Source organism: Arvicanthis niloticus, chromosome 1, assembly GCF_011762505.2.
Source record: "Arvicanthis niloticus isolate mArvNil1 chromosome 1, mArvNil1.pat.X, whole genome shotgun sequence".
Lineage (NCBI taxonomy): Eukaryota > Metazoa > Chordata > Mammalia > Rodentia > Muridae > Arvicanthis > Arvicanthis niloticus.
Genome location: NC_047658.1, coordinates 24,173,880 through 24,195,331, shown reverse-complemented (window position 1 = coordinate 24,195,331; position 21,452 = coordinate 24,173,880). Strand labels below are relative to the sequence as shown.

At 40.5% G+C, this 21,452-nt stretch overlaps 1 long non-coding RNA gene across 2 annotated transcripts in view; it reads left to right on the top strand.

The window, feature by feature from the left end:
• LOC143442862 (uncharacterized) overlaps positions 1 to 21,452 on the top strand; it is a 54,561-nt gene that overhangs the window by 15,846 nt on the left and 17,263 nt on the right. For both annotated transcript variants that reach the window (XR_013111421.1, XR_013111420.1), the window contains exons 7-8: positions 1,976 to 2,176; positions 3,039 to 3,115. This is a non-coding gene — a long non-coding RNA (uncharacterized LOC143442862). The remainder of the gene's footprint in view (positions 1 to 1,975; positions 2,177 to 3,038; positions 3,116 to 21,452) is intronic.

Here is a 21,452-nt window from a genome sequence, read left to right as displayed (position 1 = left end):
GAAATGTACCATGTTCTGCTGACACAGCATGGCAGAGAGTGCCTGGAACCTCAATGCTCAGGACACAGATCCAGGAGCATCACAAGATACAGAGTGAATCCCAGATGGTGAAACTTAGTATCAACAAAGAAACAATAGTGTGGTGAAAGAAAGAGGGGGCAGAAAAGAAAGAAGGAAGAGAGGGGGAGAGACACAGATGCAGGCAGGGCAGAGGGAGGCAAGCATACATCAACTGTTAAATTGTTATTTCCAAATGCGAAAGCATTCTTTTTAAAAAATCTTTTCTGTGAACCAGACACAACCTACTATATGGTGAATCTGAGAAGCCTGTGATCTAGCATAGAAGCATTCATTCACCTGGAAAGAAACAGTGCTTTTAAACATGCAAAGCAAGAGGAAGGTGAAAGCAAACCCACGTGTGGGGCCTGCACACAGCTCACTCTGCTTCTGGAGCATGGTTCATTCCAATGCACACACATCTAGGTGCCGGCCTTAGCATCATTCCTTGACAGCTGTACTTTCTTAGGTGTCTGGGACCCCAAACCAAACCCGATCATGTGTCAGAATTCCAAGGGCAGCGGTTGATGAAGAGCACTGCACTGCCATTGCTGAGAAAGCAAACAAAGTGTGCTGTTCGAGACATAGGTTCAGTTATCATCTGCAAATAAACCCTGGTAATGAGGTTTAGGGTTCCTCTCGGTTGCATGTTGATGATAAATTCTCAGTGGAACTGCCTCAGACCCATTAAAGCAAGCTTGCTCCTGCCACCGTGGCTGTTAATTTGACAGGACACTGTCACATTAAGTAGAACAAACATGTTTTCGCCCAGTCGGCCATCCAGAACCGATACGGCTGTTACTTTAACAACTGGATATTGATTGGAGTCGGTCACCCCTCCCGACCCTCCGCTGGGAAGTGGAAACCAATCTGAGGCTGGCTGAAGCTCTGCCTGTTTGGCACACATGGGTACCCTGTTAAGAACAGCCACAAATTTTAAACCATTTAGCTTCCTGTCATGCTCATCCTTTAGAAACCGCCTGCTTCTCATTTGTATCAGGGGGCAATAGGCTCTGAATAAATCAGTATCGTTAATTTTGTGCATCTACACAATCAGCTGGGAGAGCTATTGTTTTTAGTATTTGCCATTTAGTATAAATACAAAACACCCATAAAAAGATTTTATAGCAAATCCAAAAAAAAAAAAAAAAAAAAACTTAAAAAAAATAAGAATCATTGAATTCTAAAGGAAATGAGTTTAACATCATTTTGTTTTAAATTATGCATTAGGAGACATCTATTTGTTGTTTTAAATTATATTCCACTTGCCAGGTAACATATCTGAAATCCTGTAAATCAAGTTACCAAATATCATACTGATATCTAACCTATTAGTAGCTATTGGCTTTTTGCCTCCCTTACTAATATAATAGACATACCTGGTATTTAGCAAAATTTGCTTTCTAGCCAGTAATTGACTTTCCAGAGACAAAATTCAGTGTGTGAAATTGCTGGGCCTCTAGTGACTACAGTAATGCGGTGCTTTGTGCCTAAAATTCTATTTATTGTTGAACCTATATCTGAAAAGGTAATTTAAAGAATATGGGGTGAAGTTGTCCTAGAACATTCAAAGAAGTGGGCATCTGATATTTTCTTGATATTTCCAATGACTGCAAGCTCATTGAATTCATGACCCCTCTGGAACTTGCATTAAAAAAAGACATTGTTTTACTTGGCAAAGATGTATTGGCATAAAATCTAACTCACTGCTTATAAATCCCCTAGTTATGTAGTATAGCTCACATTCCTGTTCATCATGGGTGTAATTCAAATACCTGAAAATAGACATAGTGCACTTCTGTCTATTCCAAGTCAAACAACACGAGTCTTTCTACTAGTCCCGTGACAGCTCTTAAGGTTTGGGTCTAAATATGCAGTGTCCCCCACAGGCTCATGTACTGACTACATTTCCCAGCAGGAGGTGCTCTTTGGGAGGTTGTGGAAACCTTAAGAAGTGGAGCCTTTCTGGAAGAGATGGGTCCCTAAGGTCTTGGGAAGGTTATATGCAGCCATGGATACTATCTCCTCTGCAGGGACAACCACTCTGTTCTGCTGCATCCTCCCTGCCATGGAGACTGCAGCCTCAGAGACTATGAGCCAAAATCAAGGCTTCCCTGGTGTAAGTAAGTTATTAAGTTGGGTATTTTGTCACAGTGATTAAAAATCTAATTAACATAGTGACCTACATATAGAACATATCTATTTATTTACATGTTTTTCATAGCCACTTGTGCTACAATAGCAGAACTGAGTAACATGGATAGACTGTGTGGGCTGAATGAGAAAAAAAATATATAATTGTGTCATCTGTCCATAGATATAGCAGGGTTGCTGATTGTTGCCCTATACCACAGTGTGTCTTAAGCCCTCTTAACATGCTTGGTTTGGTCATCTTTTAGTTTTCTCTACTCTCATGAGAGTGGCATCCCCTAAAACATGAGAAACATGTGTGACTTCTTGTGCAAGTTATATCTACTGATGCAGGGAGAAATCAGCCCATCAACATTAAAAACTCTCTCATGATAAAAGACCATAAAAGCAAATAAATAAATAAATAAATAAATAAATGCTAAAAACTCATGATAAAAGACCACATAAATGAATAAATAAAGAACCCAAATTCTCAGAAAAGCCACTGAGATTGTCTGGTACAAGTACAATCTGTACTTTATCTCCAAGTCTATGTTTGCTTTAGATGCTTCTTTGAAATGATGGTGTGGCTCAGAGGAAAGCCTGCCTTAGCCAGTGTAAGATTGTGGGCTCCATCCCTGGCACTAAAACCCAAACAAATAAGAACCTTTGAGCACCTGTTTCTTTATAGTCTTGTTCTAGATTCTGTATGAAACAGAAAAGATAGAAACGCACCAGCCTCTGGTTACACAGACACATGCCTTTGTGAAATGTGTTAATTACTTTGTTTTATTTTTAGTCTCCCCTGAGTGCCGCCAGAGTGGTTACTTTGCTCCCTCGTGTTTCCACAGAGTCAAGTACAGCTCCTGGCATGCAACTGATGCCCAGTGTACATTAGCTGCATGGGCAAAGTAATAAGAAAGTGGAGGTGAGTGCAATCACACAGTAAAGTTACTGATACAGGCTAACTTAGAGGTATGGGCTCCCTGAAAATTTGGATTCCTTGATGTAGATAGATCAACCTGGACATGACAGGGAACTGGTTGGAGACTACATTGTGTAATGAACTTCCACTTTAAGAAAAGTTCCTTTTTATGGTGGCTATGTTGACACTTCTCACATGAACCTTCTAGTTTGTGATTTAAAATAGAGATTCTGACTGGGTGTGGCAGCACTTACCTATAACACTAGCACTGATTAGGAGTTTTAGGAGGACAAGGTTAGGCTCAGCTCTAAGGTCACCCGGGTCTTTGAGAGGCCCTGCCTCCAAAAACATTAGAAATCCCTGATACCCATGACTGACATATTGAGGAAACGTAAATAATACACCCACTGCACCAGAGTCTTTTGTCCTGAGTATGTAGCTCCAGTGAAAACTTGCAATTGAATACTCTCAATAGAAGATGAGATAGTTCCAATATGAATACCACTAGTCGTCAAGAACTCTGATACTCAAGGACTACTTCTCATTTTTGTTAACTTTGGGTTTTTACAAAAGAGATGCTTGTCAATCTGCTTTCTGAGGGCTCCAGTTGTTTTCACTGGCACATGTGAAGTCACACGTGGAAAACCTCCACCCTATTCTCCCACTTGAAAACTTCACATGTGACCAAAGTCCTATAAAGTTTCTTCTCCAAGCAAAAACTTGTTTAGACAGTTTGACTTTTCATTTCTGTTTGCTGGTAGAACATTCTGAGGTCTGTTTGCCCAGGATAAAACATTTTGTTCCTGGGAAACCTGCTACACTCTGAAGAGAGCACATGGTCCAAGAATCCATGGATAAACCTCTTGTCTTTGTATTCAGTGAGAAACAGCTCAGTAAAACTCTATGCTCATCTGTATCCAAAAACACATCATGTACCTCGTACATGTTCCTTGATGTTCTGTCTCAGGAGACTCCTGGGAAGGCCATAGTGCAGTTTCCTGTATCCAGACAAATCTTGACTGCTGGTTTATAATCTTGCTATGTGTCTCCATGAACAAACTATACTACAGCCAGGGTACAAGCTGTAGGAGTCAGATGTAACTGTGAGTTCCATGTGAATCTGTAGGTGGTTATAGCTTCTACTTTCTTTTGATCTCTACCTGGTCCACAGTGAGCTTTCAGGAAATACTAGCCACTGTTTCTACCCTCCTGATACATTAATTATATTACTTCCCAGATATCCTATAATTGTCATAAGATTTCTGATTTATATTTGACCTCTATTTGCCAATGATAAATGAGAACACATCTGGTTTATCTCTAGCTTCAGCTACTAAAATAGCCCTGGGGGAACTTGGGCTTATAAGTTCAATGCTATCTACATACTTTATATTGTCAAGCTCTCATATCCTGAAGCTAAGCTAGGTCACACATACCTCTGAAGGAAATGGATTATTTTTTAATTTTATTTGTATATTTTGTGTATGAGGGCTCTTTCTGCATGCATGCTTGGATGTCAGAAGAGGGCATCAGATCCCATTATAGACATTGTTGGAACTGAACTCAGGGTCTCTAGAAGAACAGGCCATGGCATCTAGAAGAATAGCTATCACTCCAGGACCCAAGGGGGATGAATTTTTTTAAAGTTACCATCTCAGCATTCTTGTCTTGGTGACTGTCTTGCGTTCAGTTTTTCTTCATCCTGCTCTGTGAAGAAAGTCTGTCTGTTCTTTACACTTGATCCTCTGGCTTAGATGCAATACTTAGGTAATTACTCATCTTGTGTAGCTAAGGTCAAATTTTAACTCAATCGATGAGTCACCTCACTTCTGACTCTTATGGCCACTTGGATACCTTAGCTATAGCTTGCACAAATTAGGGCACCATCTTGTATTGGTCTTATGGCCAGTGCTCTAGCATGCTTGCAGTATCATGTCTAGAAAAGACCCATGATTCCAGCTTAGCTGCACACCTGTCTGATTTGTCCTCAGTTTTTTTTTTTTTTGTTTGTTTTTTGTTTTTTTTTGTCTGTGAAGATATAGGGTGAGAATACCACACTGTTAATAATTCATTGCATAGTCAGCACTGATGGGTCTGTGGAACTACATCAGAAAGTCTTGGGGTCGAGTACATAAAGCCCCCAAAATTTCATTATCAAGCTTCACAAGCCAGAGAGGATGAGGCTGCTATCCTGTCTTAAAAGCAAACTGTGAGTGGTGAATCTGACCTCCTTTGTTTTTGTGGCAGTGACCCAACACCGGCTCAGTCTCAGAGCAGGGGCATAATGCTCTGCACAGACGAGGCTGCTGCATGTCAGCTGAGCGAGCAGGCTGATGGAAAGTGATTCCGGCCCCGCTGAGTTCAGATGGAATTAAGGATTCATGAGAGCACAGAGCACGCAGAAAGCACAAAGCCCCGAATGAATCCTGAATGAGTCACAAGGGAGATCTGGCCAGGCTTCGAAGCCCAAATAAGGAAGGAATTGCCTTTTGATGATGCTGTAAATATCATCATCACCTCAGAAAACTAGATCCTCCTTTAATTCTATCAGGAATGAGCAAGGGATAGTGCAGGGCCTGTCATCCTGACGGTTTGTCTAGCTAAAGCTGCCTACGCAGAGCAATTCTTCTAGGACTTTTGAAGAAAATGATTTTATTAAGTTGTTACTTTAATTTTTCAGCCATACCAAAAATCATAGGTGGGATTCAGATAAATTCATCTTCTTTCAGCCACTCACCAGATAATAGAGTTACGACGTCCCTGTTCTTCTCTCGATGGGGCTGTAGGATTGCTGACGGTGACGCATTGCATGTCAGGAGAAACTCGATGTGTCAGGCTTGCCTGATGGATCTATCCTTCTAGTTCTGAACTTTCTGCTATAGACAGAAAGCAGAATAAGAATTGTGTATTTGCCACAATGTTCTTAAAGGCACTTGGCTGAATGTGCCCAGAATCTCTGTGCAGCTGCTGAGAGACCTCTCCCTGCAGGACTGAATGGAGCCGACCTCACTCCCAGCCCACATGTGTGCTTAGGGCTGCTGCCTTGTCCATATCTGCCAGGGAGGACAGACCATTCTTCAGCCCAGACTATTCTTTCAAACTAGGGGAGGACGAAGGCCCTGTTTTAAGCACCAATGCCATGCTGTGTTAGCGATCGGGAACATAGCGGCCTGCCTTACATACTGGAGGTCTATGCTGGAATTCTTCAAAGATGAACAGAGATGCACACCCTACATAAACCTGTTACAGGGCTGTATTCCTTCCATCGAAGCTTTCAAAGTAACACCAAAAGGAGGGAGTGAACCGAGACCTAATTTAGAGAAAAATAAATTATGTATGTGTAGCCTCCATCGACATGGCTGTTCCCGACTCTAATGTTCAGCAAGCTGATTAAACCAAGGCAGCTCTGAGCTCTGGGCTACGTGACCAGAATCCCATTAAGGGAGACTGCTTGATGGAGAAGGCTTCAGCTTCCTCCAGGCTCTTCTAGCCTCTGAGTGTTCCTTTTGTGGTTATTTGTCTGCAGAGGGAAAAGAAGAAAAAGAAAAAAGAAAGAGAAAAAAAGAAAAAAGGAAAGGAAGCCAAAAGGGTCCCATTTTAGCAGACGTCTTCTAGAAAAATTACTGCCCCTTGCCTGACAAATGCAAATATTTTATCCATTTAACCTATCACCACAATACTACAGAATGGTCATTGTTTGTCAGAAAACCATCTTTGGATTTCAAGAATTATCTGGTGGTTTTAATTACTTTCCTCAATTTACACTGATAACAAAAAAAGAAAAAGAAAGAAAGAAAGTGGGTTTATGTAAGTAAAGTACAGCCTGCATTCAAAGCTAAGGAGTATATATTTCTCTGCACTGAAGTGCTATAGCTTGGAGGGTGTAATGCATAAGATACTGTATTCTTACAATTGCTCATGCCCTGTCTGTACACTGCAACCAGGTTTTGATCACTGAACATCCATATATGACTGAGATTAATGTAAAACCCTTACATTTATTTTTACTATTTTTAATTGTGTATGTATGTATTTCTCTCTCTCTCTCTCTCTCTCTCTCTCTCTCTCTCTCTCTCTCTCTCTCTGTGTGTGTGTGTGTGTGTCCCTGTGGAAGTAAGCATATCTGAATGTAAATACCCTTGGAGGCCAGAAACTTTGCAAACCCTTGGGCATGGAGTCACACATGTTTTGAACCATCCAATGTGAGAGAATTGAACTTGGGTCCTCTAGAAGAGCAGAAAGCACTCTTATCCACTAAGCCATCTTTCCAACCTTTGATGACTTTTCTTTTCTTTTCTCTTTCTTTCTTTCTTTCTTTCTTTCTTTCTTTCTTTCTTTCTTTCTTTCTTTCTTTCTGTAACTTGTTTGTGAAGTTCTCCAGCATGAAATTTGTAGAAGAAAATGTGTTACAACATTAAAAGTTTGGGCAGCCTGCTTAGATTAAACAAAATAGAGAAAAAGCTGGCTGTTTTATGTATTCATTGAGGCAGGGTCATACTGGGAGTCTTAGCTGACCTGAATCTATTTTGTATACAGACTCTAGGCTTCCCTAAGACTTGTGATCCTCCTGCCTCAATATCCTAAGTGCTAAAATGACAATATGGGCAGCATCTGAGAATGGTCTTGAGTGGTGTCCTCTATGGAAGTAATTGAAGCTGATAAAACTCAATCCACTTATTCATTCAGTAACCATTTTCTTCATGTCAATATATGTATAACAATATATAAAAGCCATCCAGATGCACATTTAGCTTATGTCCTGGTAGAAAAAAAGGCCCAGATATTAAACAGAATAGATAAGTATCAGCATAACAATACCTATATGTGTGTATTTATACATGTGTCTACATCTATTTACTTTTCCGGTGTCTATTAAATCAGCGGGTGGCAAGTGCTGCGGAAAAGCAAGTTTACAAACAGAATAAGAGAGTAATATGTTAAGAATAAAGACAGTGCCTATGTTACAATATATTCAGAGAAGGAACAATGGCTCTTTCTTCCTAATAAATACTGGCTGATTGATGAGAAAGAGAAGGGACAGGAGAGACAGGTTAGGCAGTGCTCAGGCAGAAGGGACATAGTCTGTTGTGTGTATCAGACTGGCTTGTCTTAATGAGAAAAGAAATTCCATTGAAATAGGAGAATCATGGAATACACAGAAAGTGATGAATTAAGTTGAAGGAATTGCGTGCAGAGGAAACACCAGGGCCTTGAAGGCCAAGGTGAATATAGGTTTGAGTGATGAAAAGCTGAAGAAGCTATTAAATTAATAGGAAAAGGTAATACTCTTCAATTCAACCTATCAGTTCTTACAGTGATCCCACATGAAACTGTAGCTGACAGAAGTCAGGCAGAAGCAATGGCCAGGGTGAGCAGCTACTGGGTTACACTGAGGGTTTGGAGACTGCGCTGATGGAAGTCTCCCTGGGCTTCAAATGCGCATTTTGAGATGGAGGGAACTGAAGACCATGATGAGTGTTGAAGCCTGTGGGGGTGGAAAGCCAGAGGCTGTGCTTGGGAGAATAGGGGAGACTTGCAGAAGGAGCAGACAGAGCAAGACAGAGCTTGCATGTGTGCTTTGGAGATGGACCCATTGTGAGGTCTCTTAAGCATTCTAGAGGACATGTGTGGTAGCTCACTAGGCAAGACCCTAGAACTCAGGAGCAGGAGATATTCTTAGATTTACACCTTGGATCATTGTGGCTGGAGCTTCCGCCACAGCTGGGAAACTGGGTGAGAGCATCCGGAATGAAGTAGATAGAAACGATGGGTGACAAATAGCACATCACCATCGTAAGAGATGGAGAATATGAAAAAGCCAGTGACAGCGGGAATTAGGTAACATGGCTGGGACTAAGCGATGGGTGATGTCAAAAGGAGGATGGACCTTAGGAAGCAGCTGAGGTGCAATGGGCGGATCTTGGAGCCGACATTCTCCACTGAATTGGGTCTAGTCATAGCCATTCTCAACCTCATGCTTAGCAGGGACTTCATAATGTCTTCATGTTCTGTCTGAATTCTTGTGCTCAGCATTATTCTATGCCTGACAGCCTGAGCTGGCTATGAGGAGCCAATAAGACCTGTCTGCAAGTTCTACTACATTAGCATCAGGGATACAGTTCAGTGGCAGTAAGCAGGTATTGTTTTAAAATGTGCCTCACTCACTACCACCCAGCTACATGCCTTTACCCCTACACACCCCCCTACCACCACCCCTACACACCACCACCCTGACCACCCATAAACACAACATCAATACCACCACCCATACACAAGCCACCACTACCTCTCCTACACACACTAACACACACACACACACACACACACACACACACACACATACAGTCGATCAATTAATAAAAGGTTTTAAAGTTAAATGGGGATGGGGAAATAGCAAACCCATAGTAGCTTTCTGTCTATTATGTGTAAGATTTGGCATTATAAATAGGGGCTGGGGTTTGCATGGACAATGGCTATAATTGTAGATGTTATTAATTGCTTATATTTTTAGAATCATCATGGAATATTAGGACACACACACACATACACATTCATTTCAACAAGCCCTCTGACATCCTAGGCTAATGGTAAGTTGCCTTGACTGAGTTTAAGAACAGGTTCTGAAGCCACTGAGAGTCAAATAGCTCTTCTAAGTTCACACATGTAGCAAGCTAATACCCACTCCCCAAAAGAAAAAAAACAAAAAAACAAAAAAACAGAAGTCTGTGTCTGGGGCTCTCAGCTTGGGAATTCAGGGTGGAGGTGTTCGTCTCCCAAGTCTTTGGCAATACATGAACCTTCACCTCTGTTATCAACTACCCTTCTGCAATTTCCCACAGAGTTTATAGTCTGCAGCAATCTCTCAAGTTTTCTATCAGATGCTGCTAAAAGCATTTTGTGGTCAGTCTGACTAACAAGTATCCAAGAGACATTTGAGATGTGTCCTTTTGTTCCTTCAGGTACCTAAGATGGACTTGACAGTGTCACTAGCTAGTGGTTTGGGAATCACCTTGACGTGACCTTGTCAGCCTCTGGTTTTCTTCTTTTGCCCCCATTCCAAAGCCCACCTACCATACCTACAATGAGGGCAAAAACTAGAACATCAATAACAATCAAGACCATATTTGCAAAGAAATACGATTTTTTTTTATTATCATCTTTGCTTAAGAGAATTGTGTCTGGGATGACTGTTAAATAAAACAGAAAAGTTAAGCTTTTTGCCAGAGGAGAAACGGAATAATTTGAATGCCTTAGTATGGAAAGTACATAAAAATATCTGTGCTACTGGAAGGGTATGAAGCTGTTTCACTTTCCTCTCCTTAAATGCAAACATTCCAGACAAATCTGTCCATTTCCTCCCAAGTCATTGGAAAATATTGCTTCATTGATAATATCATTCAGTAACTCTAAACTATGTTTAATGAATGCCAGAAAAACTGTGAAGTACTTCAATTATTCAACATGGCTTTCCCATCTAACAGTCCAATCAGATCATATAAATCTTTGCAACATTCCACAGAGGAGGAACAACTGGCTGGGTGGTGTGAAGCCTTTGTCTGTTATTCTTACAAGCTCTGCTGGGTCACACATAGCCTCACCAGCATTTCCTGTTCTTCCAAGACCTTCTACATATCTTTGGAAAAGGTGTCCCTATGATCTGATATGTGGTCTTGAGCAGTGATTCTCTATCTATCTATCTATCTATCTATCTATCTATCTATCTACCTACCTACCTGTGTGTGGTGTGTGAGTGTGTGTGGTGTGTGATACAGATGTGTGTGCATGCAATGTAGTTTGTGATATGTGTGTGAGTGTGTGTGTTTGTGTGTGTGTGTTGTGTTCTATGTAGTATGTGATGTGTGTTTGTGATGTATGTGATTTGTGTGCTTTGTTGTGTGTAATGTGTGTGTGATGTATGTATATGAGATGTGTGTGTGTGCAGTGTGTGTGTTACATAGTGTGATATGTATTGTGTGTGGTGTGTGCAACATAGTGTATGATGTGCTATGTGTCATGTGCTATGTGATGTGTGTATGGACACAGGTACAGATAGAACTATTCATCTCCATAAAAAACAAAAGGTTTTGGCCAACAGAATTATCTGGTGCATTTAGCCATGACATTGATCATGTAATTTCTCTTGGGAGAAACATATAGTACATTCTACATTCTCAATCCTATACCATCCTAGAAAATCATTTACATACTGAGACTGGATGTTCCCACCTTATCAAAGGGAGAGAATGCATTTGTGATGATGCCTGAAGGATGCTGGGGTGATAGGGAGTACACACACACACACACACACACACACACACACACACTCCTTTCTTTGTGAACATCAATGAAGACAAAAATAGTTTTATCTTCAGTTGTTCAGTATTATCTCCTCTGATCTTCTGTAGTGTCTCTCCCCTGAGTAGTCCATGTTTGTATCTTTGACTCTGCTGGGCTCTTCTTTTTCTCTTGGTCTTTTTATTAAGCCTATATTAAAATATATTTAAGAAGCTCTCTAATTTTGTCTCATAAAAGTAGTCATTCTTCACTAGAATATAAAGTTACCAAACTATTTTTAAATAAAGTGAGAATATATAATTGGTTTTTGTTGAGGCCTGAGCTGCCCCACTTTGGGCGGCCAAAAATGTTGGGGCTCTCTCCACTCTAAGCGTGGCGGCCACTGTTTCCCGGCCCAAGCTGCCGCTCCGGTCTGCGGGTCAGGGTTCAGCAAGAGAGAAAGAGAGTGAGGATGAACTCGAAGAATGGAGACCAGACAGAGTGTGATTCAATCCCATTTATTCTTCAGTCTCTCTTCCTAGTCCAAGTCCCAAGTCTTGAGTTCCTAGTTCCTACTTCCTAGTTGTACTCCTTCTAGTTCTCTTCCGAGTATCTAATGTCTACTCCTACTCCTAGTGTCTGAATCTCTGTTACTCCAAAATGTTCTGTCCAAATTGTTCTCTCCTGTTTGCCTCTTATATGTCTCAATTCTAAGACATGCCTTTTGGTCACGCCTTTAATCATGCCCTTAGGTCTTGTCTCTAAATCTGATCTCTAAGTCACACTCTTAAGTCACACATCTTTAATCTTACACAACTTTAATCTCACACACCCAAGGAAAGTCATGGGTATCTAAAGCAAGATGTTATCAGAGTGTGCTCTGCTGTTGTAGGCTATTGTAATCCAAGTCTCATGTCAGGGTATATGGCCCAAGATGGCTGCAAAGCAGATAGCTGCTTTCTGCTAAAAGTCGGCTCCCAACAGGTTTTGAGCTTAAAAATTATTTCAAAATTAAATTAAATATTAACATAAACTAGCCTTGATTATATAACAAATGTGCCCAAGTGACTAAAACATTTCTGTAACTACTGATTGCTAAGAGGCAGTGATGGCAGAAAAAAATGGAGGGTAAAGCTCTCTGCTTTATAACAATGAAGAAGCCTTAGGAACTAAGCACATGCAGATGGCTTCCTCTAGAGAAAGTGTCAGCCACTACATTCTTTATGATCCAGGCATTGAAAGTGAAGTCACAGAAACCAGCCAATTGCCAGGAGAAGAGAGCAGAGACCCACCTCTTCAAGAAATGACTGTCATTATCCGAATTCGTGGACCTATTTGAAACCACCACACTTTACCTCAGAGATAAGATGGGAACTATTCCATTTAATTTGAACCATAACTGGGCAAGGTCAGGAATGACTACATCTCAGTTTAATAGGTGAGAAAGCTGACATCAGAAAGTTTAAGCATCTCCCACTATGTGTGATTACAAAACAGCTAGGCAGAAATTAGGGACAAAATATTTTGGATCTCAAAATAAAGCATTATTTTCTTTAGATAGATCTTTAAATGTTTCCTTGAAATTGATAATCAATTCTTACAATATTTAGCAATTTTTGGTTAGTCATAATAAATGTATTATGTTAAAATACATATTTGGATAAAGTGAAATAAAAGAATCTATGGCTTTGAGCTAGATCAATTGAAACAAGTTAATGTTCTGCCATATTTTCTGTATATGCTATATTTTCATTATCAAACAAAACACATCTTAGAAGAATAAGTCTTAGAAAGTGGGAAATAAAAAGCATAGCCGCTTAACCAATGAGGTTGAAGATTTTGGGAGATTCTAGGAGTCTGGTGTGAACGTATCTTGGTATCTTTTTCACCCTGCTATATTTTTTGTGCCCTATGTTTTATTTTCAACATTCATCTCCTGAATGTATTGAGAGTAGAAGAGTTCCATAGATGGGTAACACACTGTCTCTTCTGCCAACAATGGCTTGAATTGAATTTAAAAAGGGGGATGAAATTGCAGTTGTTGAACAAATCAAGAAAAGGGAGGCAATGACTGATGGTCCAGGCAAGATTCCAGGTACAAGCAAGTGAAAAATCAGAAAGATGTTTAATTAAACAGAGGAAGAAAGGGAAGGGTCCCTAGCTATTACAGGGCCCTCCTGGCTTGCGTACCCTGTCTTTTTCCCTAAAGTTCTCCACCCAAGAGCCTTGGGTTGCCCTTTAGTTGCCCTTCCCCTACTGACCTACATAATACAATCACTTCAGTTACCTGGTCCTTTTCTCTCTTGGCCATTCTCTTGGTCCAGGCTGCCCATCTTGCTCAGCATCTGCTCTTCTTTCTTTCCTTCCCTTCAGTCTGGTTTCTCCCAGATGTCCCTCTCTCTTTTATCTATTTTTATCCCTTTTATTTGCAAAAAGCTTTCTCCTCCACTATACTTAGGATCAGTCATGACCTTTTCTTTTTCTTTTCTTTTCATTGGGGGAGGGGGGAGGTGATTCAAATGGAGAGGGCAAGGGAGGGAGAGGGATCCATGAGAACAAGAAGTGAGCCTGCCAGTGTCTGAATGTGTAAGCCCAGATTCATGGGATGAAATGAAGTGGCCAATGTGGTAACAATACTAAAGGTAGGAATTCAGAGATAATTAAGTCATGTGGGGGGATCCCTTATGAAAGGGCTTCAGGGAGGGAATCCATGTTCTTCTACTCCTCACAACTGAGGACACTGAATTCACTTTGTCTAAGTGATGCATTCCTGACCATCATTTTCATGGCATAGACACTGAATCTTCACCTGAATCTGGACATGGTAGCGGTTTGCTCCTGGCAATTCCCACACTCTAGAAATGTGAAAAAAGTTACAATACTATATTGACCAGACATGTGCATTTTCTTAATTCAACATTAATGAATAGGTTGTAGCCAGACTGAAAGATTAAAAGAAGAAAAGATAATGGAGGTGAAATGTCCTTTGAATTGGGGAGAATAAGGAAGTCAGCTATTTCCAACAGCTGATAATCACTTCCAGCTGTCACAGCAAGAATAAGAGAACTCTTGTCCACTGGTGCTTTTACTACCAAGAGTACTACCAACTAAGGGAAGAGCTGATCTGCAATGAGCCTCAGAAGAAAGTGTTTGGAAGGGAAGGAAGACACAGAAAGCAGGGCTCAGAACCTTTGCCATCCCATCATCCCTTGCTGATGTGGACAGTAAATTATTTGTGTTGATTTGTTGACAAAGGGAAATATTCTGCTTCAAAGGTACTAAAGTCAAATTTCATCTGTGTGTCTGAGAACTAAAGACAGTCCACAGGTTTATTAGACCATTGCAGTGACAATTATCTGAGATAAATCAAGGCAAGCATTTAGCACAGTACTGTGCCAACACAATTACTATTTTTCTTAACTATATTGTTGACCCATTATTCCAACAAACGCAGCAAAGTTAAAGATTAATATAGAGCTTAAATGATGTACACATCCTGAGATCTCTAAATGTGCTTAATAAATGACACCTTTGTGATTACTCTGAGATCTTCACAAAATATAAAATCAAGGAATGGTGGTGGACGCCCCAACATTACATGTAACTGACACAATGTGAGCCAGGATACTAATGTCTGCATTCAAGGATAAGGAAGTTGAGCCAACTCAATCAGGTTTTCACAGGGCCAGCACTAGATCTGCAAGAGCAGAGAAGACTGCTTCAAAGGCTGGCACAGGGTTGGGGATGGGGCTAGGGCTGGAGCTGAGGCAGGGCTGGGGCAGGGTTGGAGCTGGGGCTCAGTTGGCAGAGTGCTTGTCTGGCACTCATGAAACTAGATAATAAAAGACTGCAACAGCTAGACTATGCAAGATGACTCCTTATTCACTCATTCACTGACCAGGGTTTGGGAAGAAAACACCAGGAAGACATTTCTAACTGAGCTACTTCTCACTGAGGAAACCTCTAGGTTTCAAAGAAGCCCCAACTCTGTGCCAGGTTTCCCCCAACCTTAACTTGGACCTGGGCTCAGAGAAATCTACAGAGGAGTTCTGAATATGTAAGCCTTCTAGTGTTGTGTGGCACATTCTTCTATAGACAACACATTGTTTTAGTGATATATATTTCACCCACTGAAACTTTTTTCCACATAGTTTACTAGATTATTAAAGCCTCCTAAAATAATCTCTTCATAAACAAATAATTCTTAGAGTAAACCTTTGGTTACAGTTGACTAACTTGGAGACATTGGAGCAGTCGATAGAATCCCTGAAAACCTTAACTTACAAACAAAAATCTCATTTTTCCATCCCACCTCAGTCACTCTTTAGCTGCATAGACTAGAAATCTAAAGTCTGATGTGGTAACAGATCTGCAAATAGTAGAGTGTGCTTTACTCAGGGAGGCCGAGAACACTGAGAAAAGCTGGAAGTAAAAAGCTCTTTGAGGGTGCTGGGCATGTGGCTTTAGAATCTTGAAGAACTTCAAATGAGATCTAATCACAATGAAAAAAAAAAAAAAAAAAAACAATCCATACCTCACAGCCATAAGTAAAGAAATAGAAACCACTGGTGTTTGATGTGACAGCCAGGCACAAAGAGAAGAGGGGAAAGGGGATTTTGTCTTTTTCCACTTATAAATCCATTAATTTTTCATGATGTACTCAGCCTTGGAGAGATTTTATATACAAGAGGGGTTTTTATGAGTCCCCGAGCAGAATATATGGGAATCAATAAGTTGTCAAACAATTGGATGTTTCGTGTGGACAGAAAACTGCTGTATTCATTCTTTAAAAAAAAAATGAAATCAGGCAGAATCTATTGTATCTTATTATGAATGCTTTTTATTCAAACCTGAGACAAAAGGCTTGCTGCTGCCAAGGGAGTCAAGGTCTAGAATAGCTATGTACCCTCTTATTATAATTCTTTTCTTTAAAATATGCATTCATGTCCCTGAAGGACAAGCCTTGAAGGACCCAGCTCCAGGACCTGATTAATGTCTCGTTGTGTGATGTATATTTAAGTCAGAGTTGTGGCCCATTAGCTGCGCAGACCCCATGTCTCTGCCTACTGCTTTGCTCTGCTCCATTCTGCATCACAGAGGATTCATAAGCCTGCCTCTGTTCCCACAATGCTTTATAAACACATCAGCAAATCACATGTGTATCAAGGAAAGGTAGGTAGGTTATAAATTTATAACAGCCTCAGGCTATTCTGTGACAAATTAAATATCACCCTGACTATTGAGGTCCTTCCCAGGTCAGAAGGAACTACAGACAGATTAAAAACAACTCAGTAGCAGGCCCAAATGTTATATACTCTAACCCTGAACTAGGCAGAAAATTACAGAACACTAATGACTAACCTCTCATTTCTATAAGACTGTTGGTTGAGATTTTCATAGGAATCTGGCTTTATGCTGAATCATAAAGATCATAGCCATGAGTGGCTGGTGGGGTTGGGAGATGCTGGGACAGAGCCATGTCTATATTCCCAGACCACGACATAGTTTTCATTTTCATGAAGAATGGGTTTCAGATTAATTAAAAATCCGAAATGCAGAAGTTGTCAGTTTTCATAAGAATTCACATCTATTTTATTTCACTTTCTCCTCACCTGTGGAAACCCATCAGACACGAGAACAATGGTTCTCATCCTGTGCGTATTGACTCCTCTGGGGGGGGGGGGGTTTCATGTATCAGATATCCTGCATAATAAATATTTACAGTATCGTTTATAACACTAGCAAAATTACAGTTAGGAAGTGGCAATAAAACTAATTTTATTGTGGGGCATCACCACAACATGAACTGTATTAAAGGATCACAGCATTAGGAAGGTTGAGAACCCACTGCTCTAGAATTTGGGTAGAAATGAGGTGAGAACCACACAGGTTTTCCCACACTGTGTTTACCCTGATTTTCAACAGGCTTTAGTTTCAAAAAAAAAAAAAAAAAAGCCCCCCCGCCCCATATCACCCTGAGGGACTCCAATCTGAGGGACTCCAGTTAAGTCTGGATTTAAAATCTACAAGGTTTGTTCAATGGTAGTTGTCAAACTAAGTCTACACAGGAACTGGTTCTCCTGAAAGGACCTGCCACCAATTGTAGGGTTTATCTGTTAAAGCTGTAAGCTTGTAAAATAAGATGTTATCATTTATGTTATGTATATATCCTCCCTATAGTAAGGCTATGAACAAGAGCAACAATATATTTTCTTTCTTTATATTAATTAGAATAGAAGATGTTTCCTATGCTTAGATCATGGAATTGAAAGCTTTCAGAGCTGAGTTTCTAAAACAGGTCTGTGAAGGGTTTTTCAACGGTGGAGTCTACAGCTAGTTTAACATACCAATAAGCAAGAAAGGTTCCAGGATGCTGGGTGTCATTTGTTCTGTCTGGCTTTCTCAACAGGTACTTCCAGGCTCCTTTCTTTCTGGATAAGTCACCACCAGTTTCCACGATGGTGTGTGCTGTTATTTCTGAGTGGATGGGTGGTTAATATCCTTTAAAAAAAAAAAATTCAGGAAACCACAATAAACAGAAAGAAGAGAGGGGAAGTAAAGTTTGGATTCGGTTGTTCTTGTTATGTAATCTAGCATAGCCTGACGTGTTTGAAGGTCACTTAAGGTCACCAAGACTACAGATACACACAGGTTTCTGTACCAGGAAACTATCAAGGCTCATAAGAAACGTCAATATTCAAGAGAAGGATTATTTGGAGAGATTTTTTCCCCCTTGTATCTATTTACCTCAACTGCATAATATGTATCAGGATGTCAAAGACTGTATTATTCCAAAAGCAATTAGGGAAATGAGGGTGTGGGTGTTTTTGTCCAATTTAAGCAGTTTATAAAATACTTTAAGTTCAAAGAAAGGATGTGTTCTACAAGATCAGATTCAGGTGGGTAGATAGCAGACGTGGAAGGTCTCTTGGCAAGATAAAGTACTTCCACAAATGCTTCTGATATTGGCTATTTTCCATGCCTCTTATATAAGTTTTCAAAGGATCGACATAGCATGAGGATCCAAGCCTAGAAGCCAGGCTTGGCAACATGTGCTTGTAATCTCTGCTGGAGAAGCAGGTTAATGGAATTTGCTGTCTACTGAGACAAATTCTAGACCAGTAAGAAACCCTGCCCACCAAGTTAAACTAAATCCAAAGTATGGAAGGTGGGAAGGAGACTCAGTGACTAAGAGCACTTTGCAAAGAATTTAATCTTTGCAGTAATAAATTGAAAACGTATAAATTTATAGTTAATAAAATTATAAATTTATAATGAATAAATAAATAAGCAAGTTAAATAAACAAGGTAAAAATCCAATTATGTTTTTCTTACAGAGACTTGATATAAGGAAATCACAAAACCTTTCTAAGACAAAAGCTGGATTCAGTGGTTTTGGTTTTGGTTTTGGGTTAGATATTTTTCCTTTTTTTTTCCATTTTAAATTTTTTATTGGTTATTTTATTTATTTACGTTTCAAATGTTATCCTTCTTCCCAGGTTCCCCTCTACTTGCAGCCTATCCCTCCTCCCTTACCTCTGACTTTATGAGGGTGCTCCCCCACTCGCCCACCCTAGGCTGGATATTTTTTTTTGTCATTGTTTTTGCTTTTGTTTTCAATGTGGAAAACAAAACAAAACAAAATCTAAGACTTATCTTTGGAACTGTAGCTCCTAGGTCTCTAGAGTAGCTCCATTTCCTTTCTAAAAACCGAGAGAGAGAAAGAGAGAGAGAGAGAGAGAGAGAGAGAGAGAGAGAGAGAGAGAAGAGAGAAGAGAGATCTCAGCCTGAGCTGAAAGGAAAAATACCTAGTTGCTGAGCTTCTCTTTACAGAAGACAGGCTTGGAAGCATTTCCTTTTTACTAATGCAGATACACTGGCAGAAACCCCCGCCCCCAGCTTAACAAATCCACAGCGGTGAGAGCCATGATGCTTCTGTGGCAGAGGGAGGAGGTCCTTGGGCAGCCTTTGGGTTTAAGCACCATATAACAAGAGAGGAACAAAAAGCTGCTTTTTCTGTAAACACAAAAGAAACTGAATATGGCCACATATTTCTTAATTGAGAGAATCTTCAAAATTCATTTCTTACGGTTACCTTTGGAGTCAGCCCTCAGCTTGCCCTCTGGGCTTCACTGCAGCATAAATCATTAGGCAATGCCTTATTACATAAATTGCAGACAGGTCCTAACTGTAGCTACCTTAAAACGTGGCTGCAGAAAGAAGCCTTTCCAGGGCTCTAGGAAGTACCCAGATTGCACTGGCTTCCTTACGTTGGTGAAATGAGATTTTTAGTTACAAAGTAATGAAATGTGATTAAAGTATAAATAATTTAAAAGATCTGGGTATTGGCTGAACACTGGTGTGTGAATAATTTCATGTCATGCACCAGGGAGTATACTGGTAGGCAGGCACAGGTGGGGTGTACAAAATGCTATAGACTGCCTTGAGGGGATCAGATATAATAGCTAGAGCAAACAAACCTCTTTTCTGTTTAGCCAAAAACCCTCCTTCAAATGCCTGCTGCTGCTCTTCTTCCTTCTGTGGAGCACATTGGTTCAAGAGTCCAGCAAAGTGCCCTCTGCCTCAACAGACATGTGTCACTGAAGGGCCAGTCTTAGAGCATCACCCCACAGAAAAAGACAGCATATTGTGCTAAATAGGAATTGAAATACGGATGATTTTGAAGTATGACTGCTGTATCAAAGGGCTCCCATGAGGGATAGGAATATGTGATAGAAGCTCCAATAAGGACTTGGAAGGAAGTAAACACTTGAAATCCACCTCTTCAGAAACATTGTTTTCCCCAGAGAACCCCCCTCCCACATCAAATAGAATGTCTGCACTTGGTAAGGTTCATTTGTCAGTAAGCAGAGTCTGTATTAGTAAAGAATTGTGGTCATGATAGGCTTTTCAAACATCTGTTTAGGGCTGGAAGAGATGGCTCAGTAGTTAAGATCACGTGCCACTCTCTTGGAGGACCAGAGCCTGGTTCCCAGAACCCACATCAGTGACTCACAGCTGCCTGTAACCCCAGCTCCAGTGAGTCAAATGGTCTCTTCCAGTGTCCACAAGCAAAAAACAACCAACCAAACCAAAGCTGTCTGGTTGGACCCCCCTTCCTGGCTTCCCAGTCATGCCTACACCTTGCAAGCATGGTCATCTTAAAGGTCAGCATCTTTTCTTCCTTGTGACCCACTTCTTTCATATTTGCCTTTACTGTGATCTAGTAAGAGCACTCTCTGGGAAGTGTTCTAGATCTGACAGCCTTTTAAAATCTTGTTCCAAGAGCTATGATTTCTAAAGAGAAAATGATAACTGTCATAGTTCAGAATAATGCATTTCGAAAGGTGGGCTTCCTAATTTTCCTCTCATTGATTTGTAGGAGAACAAGAGGCATCCACTTGCTAACCAAGCTGAGAGCAGAAAGTATGGACCAATCTTATCATGCCTTTCTCTAATTAGTATAGTTTATAAACATGTCATGGAGTCTGGTAAAGCTGAGCTGTGTGCACATTACCAACACATATGTAAAGATCCTCAAAGACACAGATGTCCATCTGAGGAAATTTGCAGTTTGGTGAGATAAACAGATATTCAAACAAATACTTAAAACACAGAGCAGAAGGAAAAGAGGTAAACGTAACCACAACATGCTATAGAAGACAGATAGGTGAGCAAATGGCTGAACAGGAAGATGTGGTACTGATGGGAGCCTGGAATTGGAGATGGAACTCCATTCATGGAAGAGAGGGAGTGTACACACAATGGTCTGATACAGGTGTGGGCTAAGGGGGCATGGCTAACCACAGAGACAGAATTAGACTAGTGAACAAGATTGTACAGGTCTCTGCAGGGTGTGTTTGAGGAAGCCCATTAGTAACTTCATTTGTTTTTTACATCTGCTATAACAAATTACTACAACCTGTATGGTTACACATAATGAGGCAGTTTCTTTCATGACTTTAGGACGGAATCCTACAGTCAAGCTCTAGTGACTAGAATTACAGTCAAGATACAAGGGAAGCCACAATATCACTGAGGTTTCTGGAGAATAATCTCACTTTTC